Consider the following 23040-nt stretch of genomic DNA (forward strand, 5'->3'; position numbering starts at 1 on the left):
CAGGGACTGTCTTGATGATGTTATTCAGAATGCTGGTATGGGATGATGTGGTACCTGCAGACAATGCAAGTTCGTTTTACAAGGCACACTTTTTTCTGTGCCAGGGTACCCCAAATTATTATCTGTAAGAGGCAAATACAGTTGTGAAATGAAAGGGGCAGTTTATGTGGCTTTTTGTTCTTCCTGACTAGTTTTTTATATTGGCAAGACTACTGGTCCCTTGGGAAAAAGGATTTACCAGCATCTATATGTAATCAAAATAAAGCATACAGTGAATGCTTTCTAAACGCATTCACTAGTGGGTAAAGAATTTAAGAAATGTATGTTTAAAAATTCATGTGCCTATCAGAGGAGGAGACTGGGAGGTGAGGTTGGAGCAATGTGAACTTTATTGACAACTGCTTCTGAATGTTGGGGTTGATTTTATTTCTATCAAACCTGCTTTGAAAGCTAAAGCTAGTAAGTAAAAAAAAATTGCTGCAATCTTTCTGTGTTCTGACTGAGTGTGCTTCTCAGCTAAGTATATTTTTTGGCACTTTTTTAACTGTTCAGAGTTGAATAATACAATAACAGAATTCAGTTCAGAATACAATTTGAATAAATTGCATTTATTTAAACTGTCTTTGCTTTAATACTGCTACACACTCAAGTGTGCTAGTTTGAACTGAATTTGAATTGTTTTTAGTGCTGTTTTAGCTAATTTTCTGTAAAAAAAAATTTCTAAATTTTAAGCTTGTTTCTTGCCTTTCCTGTAACTAGTCTAGATCAGATATAGATTTGCTGTATCCAGGACTGTTTGTAAGCTTCTGAGCCCCCCAAAGCCTTTCTGTGTTGGAGGGAAGTCTCCTAGCTTATCAGTGAGAGTGGTAAGCACTAGGCTAGCCTATCTACCACAAGAGGAGTGGTTTCTGGCCCAGAAATTGTAGTATATTGGCTGTTTGGGCAGTTTTTCTATCTCTTTCAACTTTCTTTTTTAGAAGCCAGCGTTTGCACTTGTTTATCGCCTTTCCTGTAAGTAGTCTAGTCCAGATACAGATTTGCTTTATCCAGGACTGTAAGCTTCTGAGCGGTGTCAAAGTCTGCTCTTCAATTTTTCCCTTAGATCTACTAGTTCTCTCCTCTCCTGCACTTTTAGTAACTTATTAATCTAGCAATTTACCAGACTTATTGTAGCAATTATTGTAGCACACAAAAGTGCTACCAGCACTAAACACACTAAACATTCTACAAGTAAACACCTCCAGTACTTATTATTAATGCCCACCCCTCCAGGCATGTCTAAAGGTCAGTTCCCTGTGCTTTTTCCTATTAACCTGGTGAACTTGGGCATCCTGAGGCAATGTAGCAACAGGCTCATGTACACTGACAACCCTCTCCTCTTACCTCCCAACACTCAGACTTGCGAGAGATGAATTTATATATCCAAACTGGAAGCCACGCACTCTCCAGCCAAGACTGGAATAGCTGGTCAAGAGGAGAAGGTCAACACTTGCACCACACCACATGGAAGACATAGCCCTCCAGAAAACACACCAGCACTGCCTTTACATAAAAACACAAACTGCACACCCACCTTCACGGAGGCTCTCAATAAAAATCTACCCAAACAGTAGAGACCTCCAAGGCAGAAATGCACTCAACCACCACAACACAACACTAATCACGAGACACATAACTCTCCTAAACAGTGTGCCACTCAACCAAAGCCCCGAAGGCAAAACAGCATGCCCAACACACTAGTCATAGGAGACTCGATTGTGAGGCACACTAATGTCCCACTCACTAGGTTGAATAAGGAGAAAGTTACAGTCAGCTGCCTGTCAGGTGCTAGGATCCGCCACATAACCCACGCACTCAGGTCCCTCACAACAGGTACAAATGTGACTCTGTCATTGTACATGTGGGGGTGTAAATGACCTGAGACATACCTCTCTGGTCTAAATGAAATGAGACATGAAGGAGCTCTTGGATTATGTAGCCCAGGCGGGTATGACCCTAGCCCTGAGCAGCATCCTACCATCACCCAGAATGATAACACATTACATGCAGAAAATGACTGATTTCATCAATTGGCTAAGTTTCTGGTGTTATTCTAAGGGGATCCAGTATCTGTCTGTCTGGGATGACATGATTGACAGACCTCGATGCTTTGCCAGAGATGGCCTGCATCTGTCACCCCTGGGCTTCTGGATACTGGCCAAGGCTCTTGCCACCCCTATACTGCCTTTTTTAGGCGGTGTTCCAAAGATCAAATTACCACTGTAACAGCTACAAACAAATGCAATCTGAGGGTCATGCTGCTCAATGCTAGAAGTCTAAATCTCAAAATGCACTCGTTCGAAGCACTCCTTAAAATGGAGAACAATGATATTTGTGCTGTAACAGAGACCTGGTTCAAAGCAACAGAAAGCACCCCTGCAGTACCAGGCTATAACTCATTCTACACCGTTTGGCCCCAGAACTTGGGCCAAAGTTCCAAAGGTGGTGGTGTTTCCATATTCATAAAGGATGCACACACCTCCAGACTGGTAGCCTAACATAACGCATCTGAGATACTTCAGGTGCAGCTAACATTCGGTAAAACAGCAATTCAGGTTGTAGCCTGCTATAGGTCCCCAACTATGTCCCAAGACCCACACTTCATGTTCCTAAGCACCCTGGAGAATATTAAGGCCCAACCTAACACTCTCACACTGGGCAACTTCAACTACCGCTCCATTAACAGGGAAAACTACTCAAGTACAAATACACTTGCCCAACGTTTCCTGGAATTCATTAATTCCAATGCTCTGGACCAGCTCGTTCTTACCCCCACTAGAAGTAGCAACATCCCTGACCTGGTCATTACTAACATGGGCGATTGTTGCTCTACACCAATAGTCAACTTCTCTCTGGTTAGATCCAACCACAAACTAATCACCTTGGAAATCCACATCCCACCCACCCCGCTCCCCATAAAGGTAACCACCATGAAAAACTTCTCCAAAGCTAATTATGGGCTCCTAAAAACAGAGGTGGCTAACTTCATTGCACCCACGCAAATGGAGATCAGTTGCATGACACCCGAATCATACACCAATGCACTGTAAGAACACGTACACAATGCATGGATTTTGCCATACCCAACAGAACCAAGACACTCTCCTCCAAAAAACGGAAGCCGATGTGGTGGTCCCCCTGCCATAAACAAACTCTACAACAGAAGGAGGAAACTGATGCGGAATAAGGTGAAGTCCCAAGACTGAAAAAACTCCCTTATCAGCCTCAACAAAAAGTTGAGATCCCTCATCAAATCCTCTAAAGCTAGCTATGAAAACAGAATTGCAGCAGATAGTAAAGACAACCACAAGGTCTTGTACAGTTATGTAAAGGATTTCCACGGGAATACGCAGATTTGCTCTGAGCTACTGCACAATGGTACCTCTTATACTGAGCCAACAGATATTGCCAATATACTGGCCAACAGATTCAGTACCAACTTTAACCCCCCCCCTCCCAAGGGACCAGTCATAATACCAGTAGATTGCCAGGCACCTAGTATTACTGCTGCACAGGTTAAAACAGCACTGTCCAAGGCCAAGAATACAGCTTCTATGGGACCTGACAATATCCCTGGCTGTGTTCTACATGAACTACAGAGTGAACTGGCACCTCACCTGTGTGCCCTGTTCAATCACAGTCTCGCCTCAGGCTTTGTCCCTACCGAATGGCACACTGCTACAGTCATCCCTCTCCACAAAGGAGGAGTGACTATAGACCCTGGCAACTATCGCCCCATTAGCCTGTAAACAAGCATATAGGGAATCTCCAAACTCTGGATCCCACACAGTTTGGTTTTGTGAAGGGTAGATCATGCCTGCTCAACTCGGTCAACTTCTTTAAGTCAGCCACCAGACCTGTGGAAGAAGGAAAGGTGGTTCATACAGCCTACCTTGACCTGGTCAAGGCCTTTGATACCATTCCCCACTCAGGAATCATGGAAAAACTCACTAAGCTAGGCATCAAACCCTATATCACTAGGTGAGTTGCAAACTGCCTCACAGGTAGAACCTACAGTGTGAAAGTATCTGACTCCAAGTCAGACTGCCGACCAGTCACTAGTGGAGTCCCACAGGGTTCAGTCCTGGGTCCACTCCTGTTTGGTATCTGCTTCTCTGAAGTCCAGGCCAACACGAATAGACTTTGGCTGACAAAGTTCACAGACCATTGCAAGTTGGGAGCTATTATTAACTCCCCAAGTGATGTTGACATCCTACTGACTGGCCTCACTGAGACCAACGACTGGTGTCAGAACCATGGCCTTAAGCTCAATGTCAAAAAATGTGTCATCATCCCCTTTGGGAAAAACCCGGTTCCCATGAATTACCACATCGATGGTAGTCCACTGAACACAGAAGGCATTATAAGAGATCTGGGAACACAGGTTGACAGCAACCTCTCTTTTGACGCCACATTGCCACTGTGGTCAGAAATTCCTTCTATATGGCACATCTCATTACTAAGTGTTTTGCATCCAGGAAGAAAGAGGTCATTGTCTCCCTCTACTCTTCCTTCATTAGGCCAATTATTGAGTACAATGCCCCATTTGATCTCACTAAACACCTAGAACAACTGGGGAGGCCACAAAAGTACCTCACAAAGAGGATCCTAGGCCTTAAACATTTGCCCAATGTGGACAGACTCAAGAAACTTCAACTATTCTCTCTCTCTCATATTGCCTACTTAGAGGCGATCTCTGCTTGACTTACAAAGCCATGTCTAATCTAGCTCTGTTAGAAATGCTACATCTGAAGAAATCCCAATCCCTCTGCACCAGACGCTCCAGAAACCTCAACCTCATTACCACAATCAACAGAACATGCTGGAGGGACAGGTTCATAACCCAGAGACTGCTCATGCTATGGAACAGACTTCCCATATATGTCAATCAGAGCACCTCACTAGCCCTCTTCAACAGAAATCTTCATGAGTGGATGGGAAATAGAAAATTCATCCCAGAGATCACTCCAGTGGCTTTACTTGACAGAGGCACTGGGAACTAAGGTCGGGTGGCACAATGCCAGGCTAATCCTATGGGCTAGGCTTGTAAAGGCTCCAGAGCCATTCGCCTAGTACACACCTATGAACCTATAAGATAACCTATAACCTAAGATATTTAAAAGAATAACATTTCAAAGTGACATATATTTTTTATATAAAATGGTTTCTATATATAATGCTTTTAAATAGAATGCGTTTTACTGTTGCACTTGCACCACACCACTTAAGCACTTTATTATGTCATGTTAAAGTTTAAGCCCTTTTTTAGCACTGTCACTTTAAAACATTTGACACCTTTGAGGGTTTTTAAATGTATCCAGGAAGTAGTTACTTTGTTTTCTGATGATGTTCCTTTGATCCTGGAAAGAAAGCACTAAAAACAAAACACTATTCAAAGTTTCCTTTAACATCTGGCCATCATTTTGTTTGCAGATGCTCTGTTATCAGTCACAGGTACGGAAGGCAATCTCTAACCTGCAGTCCAAACTTCTGCTTGGCCTCATTCCACAATATTATTTCTTTCCTGCATAGTTATTTGCTCTGAATATCTTTGTTCCTTTGCTAATTTTCTTGAATAAATTCCAGTGCCTCCTTACCCATTTTCTATGCCCTTAATTGCAGTCATCCGTACTGGTAAAATCTCCTTTTCCATTTTCTTGTTGGCTTAATTCTTAGAATACTTCCTGTTAATTTATAAACATAATATTCTGTATGGTTGGTGCTATTCTCCAAAATCCTACTGTTCCGTATTTGCTGACACCCCCCCCCCCCCCCAGTTTCATAATCATGCCTTTCTACTTTTATTTCCAACCTTCTGCTTCTGTTACATATATAAAAGCCTTAATGTCATAGCTCTAAAGTATCCCTGCAAATCAAGTAGTCCTAAACAACCTTGTTTTGTGGGGAGAAACATCTTATCACTTTAACTCTTGATCTCTTCCCCTCTCAAATACATGCCTTTTTTTTTTATTAATTATGGCCTCAAATGCTCCTCTGATTGATAAAAATACACCTGGCATAAATATAAAAGTAAAGGGACTAAAAACATTTTGACTGCTTTTATCTTACCATTGATATCCATAATCAAAAACTTGATTTTTGTATTATCTTTTGTTTAGTCTTTTCCCACATATAGTTAGCTGCCATAATAGAATCCCTTTTAACCAATCCACCTAAATACTTCATCTTATCACGGCCCCATAGATATGGGTACTGCTGAACTAATTCATGTGTGGGTGCATAATTTACCTCTATAACCTTTGTTTTATTTTCAATTCTTTCAAAACAGTGATGTCGTTAGGTAGGGAGTAGAACTTTGCAGTACTAAGGATGCACTGAGAGGACACAGATGGTAAAATATAACAAAACAGGGTGTATTTAGAGAAGAAAATTATGAAAATATTTGGTATGGAGGATGTGACTTCAGTTGTAAGGCCACAGAAAGAATTTACATATTATTCCCCAGGGTACAATAACTGGGATAGATTGGCTAGAATTTATACTTTATAGAAGCATGTGCATTTCATTGAAAACTTTGACATGCACCCAATAACTATTTCAAATCATGCACCAATACAACTAAAATTAAAATACAGGGTAATGAAGTTAAAATGAGACGCAGTCACTTTCTGACCTACCTGTTAAAAAGAAAGGAATTCAAGAAATGGCTAGGGAAATTATTTGAGAGTTAATAGAGAAGACAAAAATTTCTTCACAAGGGATAGCTAGTCAGTGGGATAAAATGAAAATGGAGTTAAAATGGGGTAGGAATAAAACAGAAAGAGATGTGGTTAAGACATAATAGGAATTACTTAGAGGGTCTGACAACTGTTAAAGTACTGTAGAATAAGGGGAATCTCACAGAACAAGAAGAGGAACAACTGCAGAGTGATAAACAGAAAATAAGAGAAATTTTGGATAATATGCATGAGTTCAAGCAGCTAATTTTTGATAAATCCACAGAGCACAAAAAACTTTATCACAATGACTTAGGCAAGACAAAGTAGAGAGAGCCATTGCTAAACTCAGGGAGCATATGATAAGAAAATTAACCAGTATTACAGACATTTCAGAAGTTTTATGAAAATGTGTATAAAGAGGAGGAATGTGAAAAGCAAGAATGAGCACAAATGGAAATATTTATGGAAGACATAATTGTGCCAGGATCACAGGTAGATGAGGCTCAACAATTCATAGTTAAGATAGACAGAGTGGAGATAAAATTGGTGATACATAATTAATCAGCAGGGAAGTTTCCAGGACTAGATGGAATTCCTGTGGAGGTTTGGAAATAAAGGGGGAAGAAAGTAATAAAGACCTGGAAGATTTTTGTTTACTAGTATTTTAAAAGGAGGGGAAGCACACACATTTTGGATGAAAGCTATGGAGATTGTATTATCCAAAGAGAGCAAAAACGCATCAATCCCAGTTTCATGTAGGCCCATTTCAATTTTAAGGCATGATTATAAAGTATTTATGTTTATACTGGCTATAAGAATATCAACAGTGTTGCCGAAATTGATACATATAAATCATTATGGTTTTGTGGAGGAGGAGGCAATCTTTTGACAACATTAACTGAGCAATCATGATCCAGAGTGAAGCAGAATGTAAGAAAATATCACTGTTGTTGGTGGATCTAAATGCACAGAAAGGATGCAACAGAGTAAGTTGGGATTTTATGAGTACGGAAATGGAAGCATTTTCATTCCCTGATACAAAAATAAGATTAAGAGAATTTATATAAAGGATAAGAGTGAAGAATCAAAGTGGGTGGATTTCTCTCTAGTAACTTGTGTTTGAACAGAGGAATCAGGAAATGGTGTTCCATTTCCACTTTATTACTTGCTTTATATTTAGAGCCATTGACAACGAAAATAAGGGACTCAGAAATTCATGTATATAATTGATAAGGGAATAAAGAAAAGTTTGGCTATATTTGCAGATGATATTATTTTGTATTTGATGTGTCTTTCGGCTTTTCCCGGTTAGGGGTCGCCACAGCGGAACTCAGGTCCGCTAATGATTGGTAGTTGATTTTCACGTGCCAAGTTACTAGCCCTGACGCACAACCTTCAATGAAGGTACGCCCATTCATGCATGTCTCCACACAGAAGACGCTCTAGCTGTGAATCGAACCGGACAGCGTCTTACTGTGAGGCGACAACGCTACTGCAGCACCACCTCCGCGGATCTATTATTTTGTATTTGATAAATCCAGAAAAGGTCATTTCAGTACAGTACAACAAGAAGAGACAGTTTCAAGTCTTTTCAGGATATAAAATTAACGAAGGTAAAAATTGCTACAGCTATAAACTAGGTACCCACACATGAAATGATTTAGCAATACCCATATTTACGGGGACAAGACAAGATGAAGTATTTAACAGTATGGATTAAATAGACTTCTGTCATGACAGTTAAGAATATGTGGAAAGAAACTAAATAAAATATAATACAAAAGCTGTGAAACTGGAAGCTGTTTTTTATGGATACTGATAGTAAGATACAAAACAGTGAAAATGTTTTAAGTCCCTTCACTTTTACATACAGATCAGGCACATTTTTATCAACCAGAGGAGAATTTGTGGGCATTAATAAACAGCTGAAGGAATGTATCTTAGAGGGGAAGAGAGCAAAAATTAAATGGGATAAGCTGATTCTCCTAATAGTGCAATGTGGTTTAGGATTACCTGATTTAAATGGATATTTTAGAGATATGCAGTGAAGACACACACACGCACACATATATATATATATATATATATATATATATATATATATATATATATAACACAAGCAAAAGACTACGATTCAAAGCGGAAAGGGATGATGATGAAGTGTGGGGGGGGGTTAAAGAAATAAGGAGAGAAGGGGAATTTGGAGGCAGATCCTTGAGGAGGATAACAACAATCATACTCAATATTATATTCATAAAGTTGTAGAAAGTATTGGAAGAACTAAACCAACAAAGGAATGAATAAAATACATTTTGCCAATAGGGATAACTGCAAGTAGGGGCACAGAAAACAGGCAAGAGGGAGCTGGAATTTACTGGAGAAACCTGGTAAAGGAACCAATGTACTGGGAGAAAATAACTAGGGAAGGAAAGGTAATAGCATGGGATAAGGTCAAGAAGTCTGGGCTGCACAACAGAGACTGCCTCCTCTATCAAAGATTGATATCAGACTACTGGGCAAAGAGAAGAGGATAGGGGAGTCCTAAGTTACAGACCTGCTCTAGTATAGACTTTTGTCAAAAATCTAGAATGCAAGCTGCAGTTAAAAAAGAGATGATTAGTTCAGCATATAAAAATTACATGATAACAACTAAAATCAATAAGAGGAGGTTAGAAAAGATTTGGGAGACAGAATGGAAAAACAATTCACACGGGAACAATGGGAGGACATATGTATGGCTCCCAAGTGTGGAACAAAGTCCAGAACATTTAGGACTTCTGCTTGGTAATGTTTGCATATTTATTTTTATGCACCATCCAGACTTCAAGAATTTTTCGTTTGGTAAACAGCAAATGTTGGAGGTGTGATGGTGAAGAAGGAGGGAACTAGGAACATGTTTTGGGTAGTGTAATGAGCTGGGAGATTTAAAAAATTCTCAACAAAATAGTCTGTTAGAAATATTGTGGGATCAAATGGCACACATTGTCTGAACTACGCAGACATAGTAAGACCTTATTAAGTTTAATTCTATTTGGCTGCCAAAAAAAAACAATTACTAGAAAATGGAAATCACAATTTAAACCATGCGGGACTTCCAAGACAGCTGCATATCGAGACCTTAATCTTAGCTCTCCCACAGTGAAAACAGAAACTCAGAAAAGACAGTCAGTGAACTTGCTTTTTGGGTAAATTTCAGTAACTAGTTAGTAAGTGCAATGCCTGGATGCCAACAAAAAAGAAATTCAGAGAACCGGAGATGACTTCCAGTAATCTAGAGAAAAAATATGTCAAATGTACTCAGAGCTGAGCAAACTAAATGAAACACTGAAGGAGAACAACAAAATTAGCATGACGAGCCTGTTCTGCAAGGCCATGGAACTTATAAATAAGACATTGGTAATCTCCAAACTCTGGACCCCACCTAGTTCGGGTTTGTAAAAGGCAGATCATGTCTCCTAAACCTGATAGACTTCTTTGAAGCAGTCACCAAAGCCATAGACAAGGGTAAGGTGGTTCACACAGCCTATCTAGATCTTGCCAAGGCTTTCAACACCATCCCCCACTCTGGAATTATAGATAAACTCACTAAACTAGGTATATATCCATATGTCACGGGATGGGTTGCCAACTGGCTCACAGACAGAACCAACACTGTGAAAGTAGCAGACTCCAAATCTGACTTTAGACCAGTGACAAGTGGAGTACCACAGGGTTCAGTCCTTGGTCCTGTCCTGTTTGGTATCTACTTCTCTGAAGTACAGGCTAACACAGAATGTCTTTGGCTAACGAAGTTCGCAGATGACTGCAAACTAGGAGCCATAATCGAAACTCCTAACGATGTGGACATCCTACAAAAGGGCCATACTGAGACAGATGCCTGGTGTCAAAGCCATGGCCCCAAGCTCAATGCCAAAAAGTGCATTGTCATCCCCTTTGGTAAAAACTCTGTACCCATGAACTACAACATAGGTGGTAGTATACTTAACATCGAAAGTGTGATAAGAGACCTTGGGACACAGGTGGACAGTAGTCTCTCCTTTGATAATCACATCGCCACAGTAGTCAGGAAATCCTTCTACGTGGCACACCTCATCACAAAAGGTTTCTCATCCAGAAAAAAAAAAGGTCATTGTTCCCCTCTACTCATTAGACCCATTATAGAGTACAATGCCCCTTTTGGTATGTACCTCACAAGACATCTACAACAACTGGAAAGGCCGCAGAAATACCTCACAAAGAGGATTACCGGCCTCAAACAGATGCCCTAAGCAGACCGTCTCAAAAAACTCCAGCTTTACTCCATTGCATATTGCCTACTCAGAGGTGATCTCTGCCTAACATACAAAGCTATGTCAAACCCACAGCTGTTGGACATGCTCCACTTAGAGAAATCCCAATCCCTCTGAGCTACATGCTCTAGGGATCTAAACCTTGTCACCACAATAAACAGAACATGCTGGAGGGATAGATTCCTGTCCCAGAGACTTCCCATACTCTGGAATAAACTACCTATCTATATCAAACAAAGCTCCTCATTAGCACTCAAGAAAAATCTTGATGACTGGATGGGAAATAGGAAATTCACCCCGGGGATTACCTCTGTGGCTCTGCTCGACAATGGCACAGGAAAATAATTTTCTTGGGTGGCAAAAGCCAGGGTACCTTTTTGGCTGGGCTTGTATAGGCCCCAGGGCCGATAGCCTAGTATCTACCTATGAACCTAAATCAAATAACAAAAGTTCTGATGTATCTGACAAATGTCATCTGACTTGCAGTTAGTGTATGAGTGTTAGGGCTACAAGGTGTTAACGAGCAGCTTCCTGTAGTCATGAGATTGATTCTCTTGATCTCTATTTACCTACTGTGTGACTCTTGAGAATGTCCTTTAACCAGACTGTGCTCTGGAGAAACTGGAAGACTAGAATCCTCACTGGTCATCTGGATCATATACCTAGTATCTACCTATGAACTTAAGGCCATCTACTACCACCCAGATATCTCCTTATTCAGAACTATTTTATCCTGCAGAATAAGCAATGTTACCTTTTGTGCAGTGTCTTTAAAATTCAATTTTTCATAATGTATCCCATTTCTCATATTTCTATAGGTCTATAGAAGTTTAGTGACAACATGTCATACCTTTCTCTCCTTACTCAAGAATGGTCACCTTCTCTTCTCATACTTACGAACTATTCCAGATATGTGATTTTAATTCTGCTGCTCACTCCTGCATTAATTCAGTCCCAAAGCTCTTCCACTGCTCACATCTCCTGCCATATTTCTAATGCTGCAATGCAATTTCTTACTTTTTTCCAAAGGACTGAAGTCAACACTCATCCAGTCCCAGATCACCATTTTTGTGGGGTGCCCCAGTATTGCTGCAGGGCTAGTGAGTGAACCAGACATTTCAATGGCTGTGCCATCTCCCTCAACCATTTTTTCTTAAAAATTCCTCTGCCTGCATCAGTAAACATGCACATTTGTACAAGTTCAAACTTAGTAGGTTTAGATAAGAAGGCTTGTACGTGTATGCTTCATTACACATACATCTGACAAATGTCTTTTGATATGCAGATGTTCTTCATGTTTCACTGTTGCAGTCATTACATTTGGGTTATCTGCTTGCAGGTAGCCCTCAGTTGGCCTGATTAACAAAGTCTTGGGTCCTGCATCAGTTACTGTCCCTTCTTCCATGACGTCAGGTCGTCAGGGGTATAAAACATGAAGCCGATGCCATTACATCAGTCTTTCTTACTGTGTGGTGCCCGAAGCAGAAGCAGTTCTCAAGTGCCGGTCAGCCAACTCCTGAAATTTTTGTTTACGAGTTTCAGAACAGAAGTCTTCAACTAAAGCTAAGTAACCCATTGGGGAAACTTTTTCTTGCTCCTTACCGATGTCAGTAAAAGTTAATAATTGCATTACTTGTGGAAAGCAAATACCTCATAAAGATTTTCATTCGTACTGTATTCCTTGCCTAGGCCCTGACTATGATGCACCTTGCTGTTGGTTTTGTGCTTTATTTAATCAGCGCACTATCCATTGTCTGTATATTTTTGCCTCTAAATATTTTGGTTCTTAGTTTAATTATCCAGAAATGTCATTGGTTATCCATCCGACTACAGGGATTCTGAAAAAACGCAACGATAAAGACAGAGACAGGCAGCCAAGGTCCAAAACTGCCGATGACGCTTCTCCTAAGACAGTCACCAGTTAGCCAGTACTCAGTGATGCACTTTCGCAGACCCTGATACCCACTACTTCTGATTCGCAGGCCTCTACTGAGACCCATTTGGAGTCCGGTATGCCGCGAGATGCTTCAACTATGGAACCCACGGATGTCTCTACCTTGGATGGGTCCGGAGCCGCTGTGCAGGCATCGGCTTCTGAGGGTGTATTCAGTCCTAAGGACTTGCATATTAAACCGACACCTCCTTCTTTACTTAGGCCTAAATCTCGATCCATGTCTAAAAAAATGACACCCAGGCCACATGCTCAGGCATCTATGCCTAAAAAACAAATGATAAGAATGGCTGAAGAACTAATAACTCTAATCAGGGGTAGCCAACCCCCCTTCTAAGAAGCCTAGGACTGAAGTTGATTATGAACCTTCTGATCAGGATTCTGTTTTTTCTGATTCTTCTGATGATCTGGATTTGCCCTTATCTACTTATGAAGACTCTGATGCAGAGGACTCTATTCCATCTGCTTCCCCTCCTGAGGATTTTTCTTTTGGGGAAACCTTACATTCTCTAAGGGAGCATTTCCACTGGGAAAGCCAGGATTTCTCTGATTCAAAAAAGAGGCTTAGGGATTTCCTTCTCCTACCTCAGCATAGGCCTTTAGCTATTGCACCTGTACTAGACATTGTTGATGATGCTTTTTCGGAATCTAGTTTGGCCCCTGATTCCCTGCCTCCTGCTCCCAGAAAACCTGACAGATACTACAGGGTTCCTGAGTCCCACAAGTTCCTTTTCAAAAATCCTATTGCAGATCCATAGACTTTCACAGGGGCCCAAGGGCATTAAGGCTTCTACTGCTAAATATCCTATCCCTTCTGATAGAGACTCCAGGGTGCTGGATAGATGGGATAAGAAGGTTTACACTTCTGCTACCTTGGCCATTAGGGCTTTAAACTGCCAGTTTCATATGTTAAAGTATCAGCAACATGTTATTGGGCTGCTTAAACAGAAAATGATGTTGATTCCCGACTGTGTGGAAAATAAAGAATTACAGGATTTAATGCATTCTGCAGAACAAGTTGGAAAACATACTATGCAATTTGGTTTTGATTCTTTAGAGGCCTCCTGCAGGGTTGCTGTTACTGGGTCTGTGCTCAGAAGGTATGCTTGGCTCAAGGAGCAATCTTTGCCTGATCACGTTAAAGCTAACTTGTTGGATGCTCCTTTAAATCAGGACTGCCTGTTTGGCAACAAGGCTGAGGAAGTCCTTAAAAAGATGGAAGATAAAGCTAAATCTATGCAAACTGCTAAATATTTTTTACAAGTTCAGCCTCCTAGATTTAGTAGGCACTGGCCCACTAAGAACTGATCCCTTCCTGGTCTTCTCAAGCCAAACCCAGATACAGCAAAAACCCCAGGTTTCAGTCCCAGGGGACTCCCAGAACTAAGCAGTGGGGGGCCTCCACTTCCAAATCTGGGAATAATAAGACCCCCACCCCATGGTAAACTGTCTCAATGACTTCCTTTTAAAGTTTCCAAGCACTTATCAACTGACTGCCCCCTTGGGGGAAAAGATTGCTCTTCATGCAAAGAAATGGGAACTCATTACCCAGGACAAATGGGTTTTAAATAGTGTCCCAGGGATACAGATTTCACTTCCACATGTTGCCAACACCAAGTGGGTGGCCAGACCTACCCACAAATCAGTGGGCAGAGGCCCCAAAACAAGTACTTTCTTTCTTAAGCATGGGGGCTATTCATCTGGTACCAGAAGAGGAAAGCGGACAAGGTTTCTACTCGAGACTTTTCCTGGTACCCATAAAAGACAATTCATGGTGTCCTATCCTGGACCTGTCTACTCTAAACACCTTTTTGGAGATTCCAAAATTCAAGATGCTGACTCTTCAACCAATTACTTCCTATGCTAGGCAAAGATGCCTGGTTGGCAACACTAGATTTAAAAGAAGCATGCCTGCATATCCCAATCAGGGAACCTTGTAGAAAATACCTATGCTTCAAAGCAGGCTACACGCACTATCAGTTTTCTGCACTGCCTTTTGGCTTATCTACTGTGCCCAGGGTATTCACAAAGTGCCTAGCTCCAGTTACTGCATTTTGCAGGCAAAGAAATATTCAAATATGCCCATACCTGGACGATTGTCTAATTCAGGCAGAAAGCCAGGACATACTTTTGAATCATCTGGCCTTTGTAAAAAGGGTTCTAACTTGTCTGGGGTACACCATAAATGAAAAGAAATCACACCTGGTACCCTGTCAACAAATTATATTTCTGGGAGCAAGCTTGAATACAACTTCCCAGATGGCTTACCTCACGCCAGAGAAACAAATTCATTTGACAACCTACTTCAAACAAGTGGCCACAAAAACCCTGCTATCTGCAAGACAAATACTGCAAGCCTTGGGGTTCATGGCCTCCTGCACTCTTCTAATTCCATATGCAAGACTGCATATGGTATCTAAAAAGCCTATGGTGTTAACATTCTCAGGACCTAGAAACAATGATTCCTATCATACCTTGCCTACGCCTAGAGTTCCTTTGGTGGGCAGAGGCCTGCCACCAAAACAAGGGACTACCTTTCACACCACCCCCTGCCACCCAAACCCTAACAACAGATGCATCAGACTATGCATGGGGGGCCCACCTGGCAGGGAAGTGCATTCAGGGCAAATTGAACCCAAGTCAAATGCACCTGCATATCAATCAAAAAGAAATGTTAGCTGTACAGAATCCTCTGACAGCCTTCAAGGACCACATTCTTCAAGGACAACTAATGGTAAAGACAGACAACACCATTATCTGGTACATAAACAAGCAGGGGGTACACATTCTTACTCCCTCTGCAGACTAGCCATGGCATTGTGGAACACAGCCTTGAGCTACCAAGTGCACCTACAAGCTCAATTCCTGCCAGGAAAATTAAATACACTGGCAGACAGACTAAGCAGAAACCTCATGGACCCACATGAGTGGAAACTGTAACCAAGGATTTTCAACATGTGACAAGCAAATGGGGGACCCCAGATATAGACTTGTTTGCCTCTCCCCAGAACTACCAATTGGACAAATTTTGCACAAGGACTCCCCACAAACAAGCCTGGAAAGTGGATGCTCTGTACTTCAGCTGGAAAAACCTATCAGTCTATGCCTTACCCCCCTCTGCCTCTACTCTCCAAAGTACTATTAAAAATCAAACAGGACAAACCAAGGATGATTTTGATTGCTCCAGACTGGCCGCGCCAACACTGGTACCCCCTCCTGTGCAGTGTGCCACAGTTATCTCCATGGCACCTGCCTCAGACTCCTTCCCTGCTGTCTCAGCAGGAGAACCAGATTCTGCACCCTCAGCTTCTAACACTGAACCTTGCAGCCTGTCTAATTACTTAATCTCTCCTTTACCATCCCTCAGCAAACCTGTAATGGATATCATTTTAGAGGCAAGGAGGCCTAGTACTAGAAAATCATATGCTGAAAAATGGAAAAGATTCTGTGCCTGGAATCAATCTCAAGGGATGAGCACAGCAGCGCCCAATTTACCTCAGATTTTACAATTTTATTTATTTATTTAATTAACATTTGTTGACCGGGAAAGTTCGACTAGGTTCCACAGATCCTGTTTTCAGCGGAGGCCCAGGGAGAAATGCTCCAGACGCATGTTTTTAGATGCCTTTCAATACTTAACTGAGATGCTTCACAAGGGCCTGTCCTTTTCCTCCATTGAAATCCACGCCTCAGCTATTTCAGCTCATTATAACACAGAACCTCCCCTCTTCTCTCATCCACTGCTCAAGCAGTTCTTCATAGGGGCCAAAACTTTGAGACCACCCAGGAGAGCTCCAACCTCAGCCTGGGACCTTAATTTTGTCTTGGAGAAACTCACTCTACCTCCTTTTGAGCCAGCTGCTACTGCAGACTTAAAATTTCTTTCTTGGAAAACAGCTTTCCGTTTTGCAATCACTTCAGCTAGAAGGGTATCTGAATTACAGGCCCTTATGGCAGTGGAGCCTTTCATCATCTTGCATGCTGACAGGGTGTCCCCTCAGAACCAATCCATCCTTCATGCCCACGGTGGTATCCAGTGTGGCTCTTAATCAGTCCATTCATTTGCCAACCTTCTTTCATAATCCACAGAATAAAGGGGAACGGATACTGCATTCCTTAGATGTGCACAGACAACTTAGATTCTACTTGGACAGGACTCAGCCTCAAAGGAAATCTGAACAACTGCTGGTGGCATTTGCTGCAGGTGCAGAGGGGAAGGCTATTTCAAAGCAAACCATTTCTAAATGGATAAGCCATTGCATTCATTTCTGCTATAAGCACCATGGAAAACCTATCCCCCAGGGGATCAGACCTCACTCCACCAGGGTTGCATCTACTTCTAACAGCCTTTCTCAGAGACATCCCTACCAGGGACATCCTAGAAGCTGCTACCTGGAGTTCTGTACATACTTTCACCAAGCATTATCATTTGCCAATTTTCTCTAAATCCAGAGCTGGCTTTGCCACTGCAGTCTTGCAGGGCATTATAGCTGGCCCTAATGCTATCTAAATTCCTCCTCCCAACCATAGCTTTGGGAATCTACCCAATATGTAATGACTGCAACAATGAAACACAAAGAACATAGTACAGTTGTAGACACTTACCATAAATGTAGATGTTTGAGTGTATTCACTGTTGCAGTCCTGGTTACCTTCCCTCCAGCCCCTAACGTCTTTTGGCTATACCTTTACTTTCCTTTACTATGCTTAAAAGCCTTTTTGGTGTATTTGTTTTTTTGTTGGAGGTATATCTTTGTACTTTTATATTTAATTGCTTTCCATTAGGGGGGCACCTGACATCTGGGGCAAGAAAAACTGATGTAATGGCATCGGCTGCATGTTTTATACCCCTGACGACCTGACGTCATAGAAGAAGGGCCAGCTACCAATGCAGGACCCAAGACTTTGTTAATCAGGCCAACTGAGGGATACCTGCAAGCAGATAACCCAAATGTAATGACTGCAACAGTGAATACACTCGAACACCTACATTTATGGTAAGTGTACACAACTGTACTTTAGTGCAAGAGTATTAGGGCAATGAGCTGTTAACGAGCTACTTCCTGTAGTCCTGAGACTGATTTCATCAACCTCTATTTGTTTAGATAAGACAGCTGTACAGTGTTAGTGGCAAAAGAGGTAGCACACTTCCCTCTAGTGTAGAATGATGTAGGTTCTATTCCCACACCAGGTAGATTGACTGCTGACACTGCAGTGCACCATAAGGGGGGGGGGGCTGCACTCTTCAGTGTGCCTTCCTTCGGATAAGATGTTAAACCAAGGCCCCATCTGTTTGAGATGATGGTAGCGCAGATGAATGTAAAAGATCTATCAAAAAAGAGTAGGGGTCCTTTAATTATATACACAAATAACTTATTTACAAAATATTTCAATATTTACAAATACTTATATATGTAAAAATACATAAATATACAAATCTGTTTAAACATATTCAAAATTTCTTTTACAATCATGTTAAATTTTCATCCCAATTAGACCTTCACTCCTTTTTCCATAACCACCATCGGATTTTACTCAATATTGTTGATAACATCCATTTAACAATAAACATAATTTCATTTATTCTTTTATTTCATATAACATAAAATAACTTTTACTTTTTTACATATTCTTTACTTATAATCAAATAATATCCATACTTATTTTACCCACTTCTTTTATATCTTCAATAAATCTTCTTTACAAAGTTTTTCCATAACTTTTACATTTCAAAAACAAATGTTCCATAGTTTCTTCTGGGCAATGTAAACAAATTCTATCACTTTTGTTTTTATATGGCATATTTCCTTTTACTGTCAATCTCTTATAAGTTTCCACCAAAAATCTTGACATTCTACTTTCAGATTACATCATTTGCTTCTTATTTTTAGAGCTTTAATTTTTTTAATCTGTTAAATTTTCTCATGATTTTTATAGTAATGTTTTATCGTTACATTCTTATACCATATTTTTTTATCTTTGTCTATATCATCATTTTTCATTTTGCACAAAAATGTTTTTTCTTGGTAACATTTTATTGTTTTCATTTATACACTGTTTTACTCTTTTTACCATACCCCCACATTTATCATACTTATATTTATATTGTTTTATTAGTAATATCTCATATTTTTCATTTATCCACTTTAACACTTTGTACAAATTTAATGAAGCAGCATATACCACTGGGTTAATTAATACAAAACCTCCTTTATTTACATACAAAACTTATTTTTTACTGGTTTTAATCTAGAACCCAATATAAATGAAAAATTATCTGCAATAATCCCTTGTTAAAATATTGTTACAACACAAATAAATTTGCTAAGTATGCTATTTTCCCCTCAGTGCTGTATTTGTCAGATAAGCCTTTTTTTCAAAATGATGACTTATATGTTCACCAGAAAAGACGTTTGTTTTATTTCTTCTATTGTTTTTGCCTTACTGAATTCTACTTATATCTTTATTCCCAAATATTATACCTAACATAGAAATTTAAGTCATTGTAAAATATATACCACCAGTCTTTACTACATCATCTAAATGTTTACTTTTCTCTTTATTTAAAGCCATCCTTATCATCTCTAGACACACATTTGAGCAAATTATTACTTCTTTTATCCAATTTTTATTTTTATTTTTGCAATTATAATGTCATTTGCATATGCTAATCGAAGTGGAATTCTTAACCCTTCAGGTATTATATATACCCCACTTTTTTCATTTTGTAATTTATTTCACACACAATCACATTCATAACTAATACAAAGAGTAAACAACTTACTGGGCATCCCTGTCTTAATCTACTCTTCATATGTACCCCTTGGCTTAACCAGCCATTTACAAGTATTTTTACTTTACTATTGCTACACACTGACACATACAATTTCCTAAATGTTTTCACTTATACTGCATTCTTTCATTATTACCCATAAGATTTCATGTCCAACTGTGTCAAATGCCTTATTGAGGTCTTCTATCATGATTTTTGGTTCTTCTTTTCTGTTCATATCATCCACAATTTCTCCTTCATTAATAATTATTGACAGCCTTTCCCCTTTATACTATACATGATATCTTCCATAATATTTTCCATTTTAGTTTCAAATCTCTTTTTATTTTCATAATCATTATTATTCAATATTATTGGTCTCTATTTTAACTGTCTTCTATCTTCCTTCTTCCATATGAATTTCCATATGAATTTAAGTATTCCACTATATAATCCTTACACATAAATCATTCATTTAACCATTCATTCAAAAGCTTTAAAAATATATACATATATTTTTTTTCAATCCCTTAAATTTTTATACATTTCAAACACTATTCCATCTGGTTCTGCAGCTGAATGTATTGCCCTAATACATTAGCTCATTTACATTAATCACCTTTTTGAATTCTTTATTCCCCTTTTCTGTTAACTTTTTTTTACTTTCCATGTTTTTTCACTACCTTCTGTTTTCTTTAAGCATTTCTTGCACATATTGTACTACACAATTCGTAATTTTCCTGAGTTCTATTTCTCCTTTTACATTTTTTATTTCTCTCATTACACTACCATCTTCCTTTACTAATCTGCTTAATTTGATACTTCTCTTTTTTGTAAAAAAATATAATTACTTATAAAACAATTCTTATATGCTTTTTTGATTTCTTTTATATAATTATTTTTCTTTGTCAAAATAATTGCTATTATTGTTCTAAATCTTCAAATGCATCATATGTTCTTTATTTTTCTGTCTCTACTTTTCTCACCTCATATTGCCACTGTAAAAAAAAAAAAATTATATTTTCCTTTAACTATCATACACCATTCAGACTATTTTTATAAAATGTTCTCATATCAATATATTTCCATAACTGTATTACTAATTTCTTTCCTTCTTCATTCCATGCTTTCTCATTTATTTATTTTTAGTCCTTTGCTTATTTTATATATTCCTTGCTTTCCTTTATTTCTAGCCATATTGCAAGATGATTAGGAAATCCTGTTTCAACTACCAACCCTTCTCCTATAACTAAATCTTCTGATACTATAAAATAATATATTTTAATTCTATACATACCTATATTGTAAGTCCATGAATATTTGTCCAAAAGTTCTAAAGTACCACATCTTATAACTTCTAACATGTTTTATTTATAATTTCTTTCTTTTTATGCTTACCTCTTAAATCACATTAAAGTCTCCTGTTATTATAATATGCATATTTATAACTACCTACTCTAAAATCTGATGAAATAAGCTTTGCTTTTCTTTACACATAGTATACTGATATAATGTTATAATTCTATATATTTGTTCTTTCCATTTTAAATCTACAAATATTAATCTCCCCATTCTTGTTAAAGTCTTAATATCTTTACTGTATTTCTACAGACTATGTCTATTCCAGAACATCTCTCATTTCTCAAATTCTAGATTATATTTTATCCCCATAGTTTCCCTGTTTATAATCTTTCTTCATTTAAAAATCATGTTTATTCTACGATAATTACATCTATATCACATGTATTACACCACTCCAAAATTTATATTTTTCTTCCTATTTTCTTAATACTATTCACATACAGAAAGCACTCTAAAATTGTTATGTTTTCTCTTCTTTAGATTCACGGTTTCATAAGTTCATAGCTAATTACAAGGCCAGTTTTTAAAGGTCATTTTAAGCCTAAATAATTTACTTCCCAAGGGTGAGAACACTGTACCTGTGAATTAAACAACTTAACCATTATACCAAGCCCCAGTATTTAGCTGTATACATTCTTTTTCATCCATTTCCTTTTTTTCTTTTGTACTTATTTCTTTACATTTTTTCCATCTTTTACCCCTTTACCAACATAATTATTTCTTTTTCCATTTTACTACCTCCTATTTTGTTTTCTTCACTTATTTCAGAACCTTCTTCTATGTCCTCTTATTATTTTTTGTCATGCAAATTTTCTTCTATTTCTACTACTTCTAAATTTATTCTCTTTGTTCATTTCCTTCTCTTTCTTTTTTTGTTTTCCTTACCATTATTTTCATTTTTGCAATCCATCCTCAGATGCCCAATTTTGTTACATTTCTGACATTTCAATTCACATTTTTTGCATCATGTCCCATCTCCCCACAAATATAACATTTTCTTTTGTCAAACATATTTATAAAATGTCCTCCTTTTCCACAACAAAACATGTTTTGTGTTGTCTTCAGTGTTTTCAGGCATACCTATTCCTCTACATATTTATCACTTGGTATATGTATCATTCTTCTCTTTCTATTTTTAACACACTAGTGCAATCCCAGTCACCAGTCCATAAACCCTTTTTGTCATAAACCTTTGCAATGTCCAATCCTTCTTTACATAAAGCTTTCAAATGTCCTTTAAAAGTCTCTCTTTCTAACTCTGTTCAAAATTGCACACACATCTTTTTTTTTTGCTTCTCTGTTAAAAATGCTTTTATCACATAAAAATTTCATCGGTTACAGTCTTTTTTTTAATATTCTCAAAGAGAATTTTCCATTGAAAAAAACAGTCATATATAGTGTCACAAAATGTCTCTTTGTTAATACAAATAAATACTCTTACCTTGTGTGCCTTTTACACTCAAATGAGCTATTAAATTGTCCCACACTTCATACCTGTCCATTTCTTTGTCTTCTTTACTTTGAAACCTTACCACATACTTCTGTTTTTCATTTTCGTTTGCCTTCTTTTCTGCTACTCCAGTTTTGCCTTCTTTTACTTTCTCTGCATGTTTTCTTTTCATCTTATCACTATTCTTCAGGATTGTCGCTGCAACCTACATTTGTATTTTCTCCATAATGACCCCCCCTACAGGAAACATCTCCTTTATATTATGGCTCACTCTGCACCATCATTTATTTAATTAAATCATCCTGAACCCTCCTGACTGAAGGGTTGCAATTATACTTCTAACATTTGCTTATTCATCTCCAACAAATAAGTTTCTTTGAAATATTTCCTCTCCTTCATTTCTTTCACTACTCCATCATCTCCTTCTCTCTCTGTCTGCCTCTGTGCCTGGAATGGAAACAGGAAGTGCTCCTCCAAAATGTGTCCCACTATCAACA

At 38.8% G+C, this 23040-nt stretch overlaps 1 protein-coding gene across 1 annotated transcript in view; it reads right to left on the reverse strand.

The window, feature by feature from the left end:
- The window catches only part of CC2D2A (coiled-coil and C2 domain containing 2A), a 3655067-nt gene that overhangs the window by 456521 nt on the left and 3175506 nt on the right, over window positions 1-23040 (reverse strand). The window lies entirely within an intron of this gene.

This window comes from Protopterus annectens, chromosome 2.part1 (genome assembly GCF_019279795.1).
Source record: "Protopterus annectens isolate FY-2018-M chromosome 2.part1, PAN1.0, whole genome shotgun sequence".
Lineage (NCBI taxonomy): Eukaryota > Metazoa > Chordata > Ceratodontiformes > Protopteridae > Protopterus > Protopterus annectens.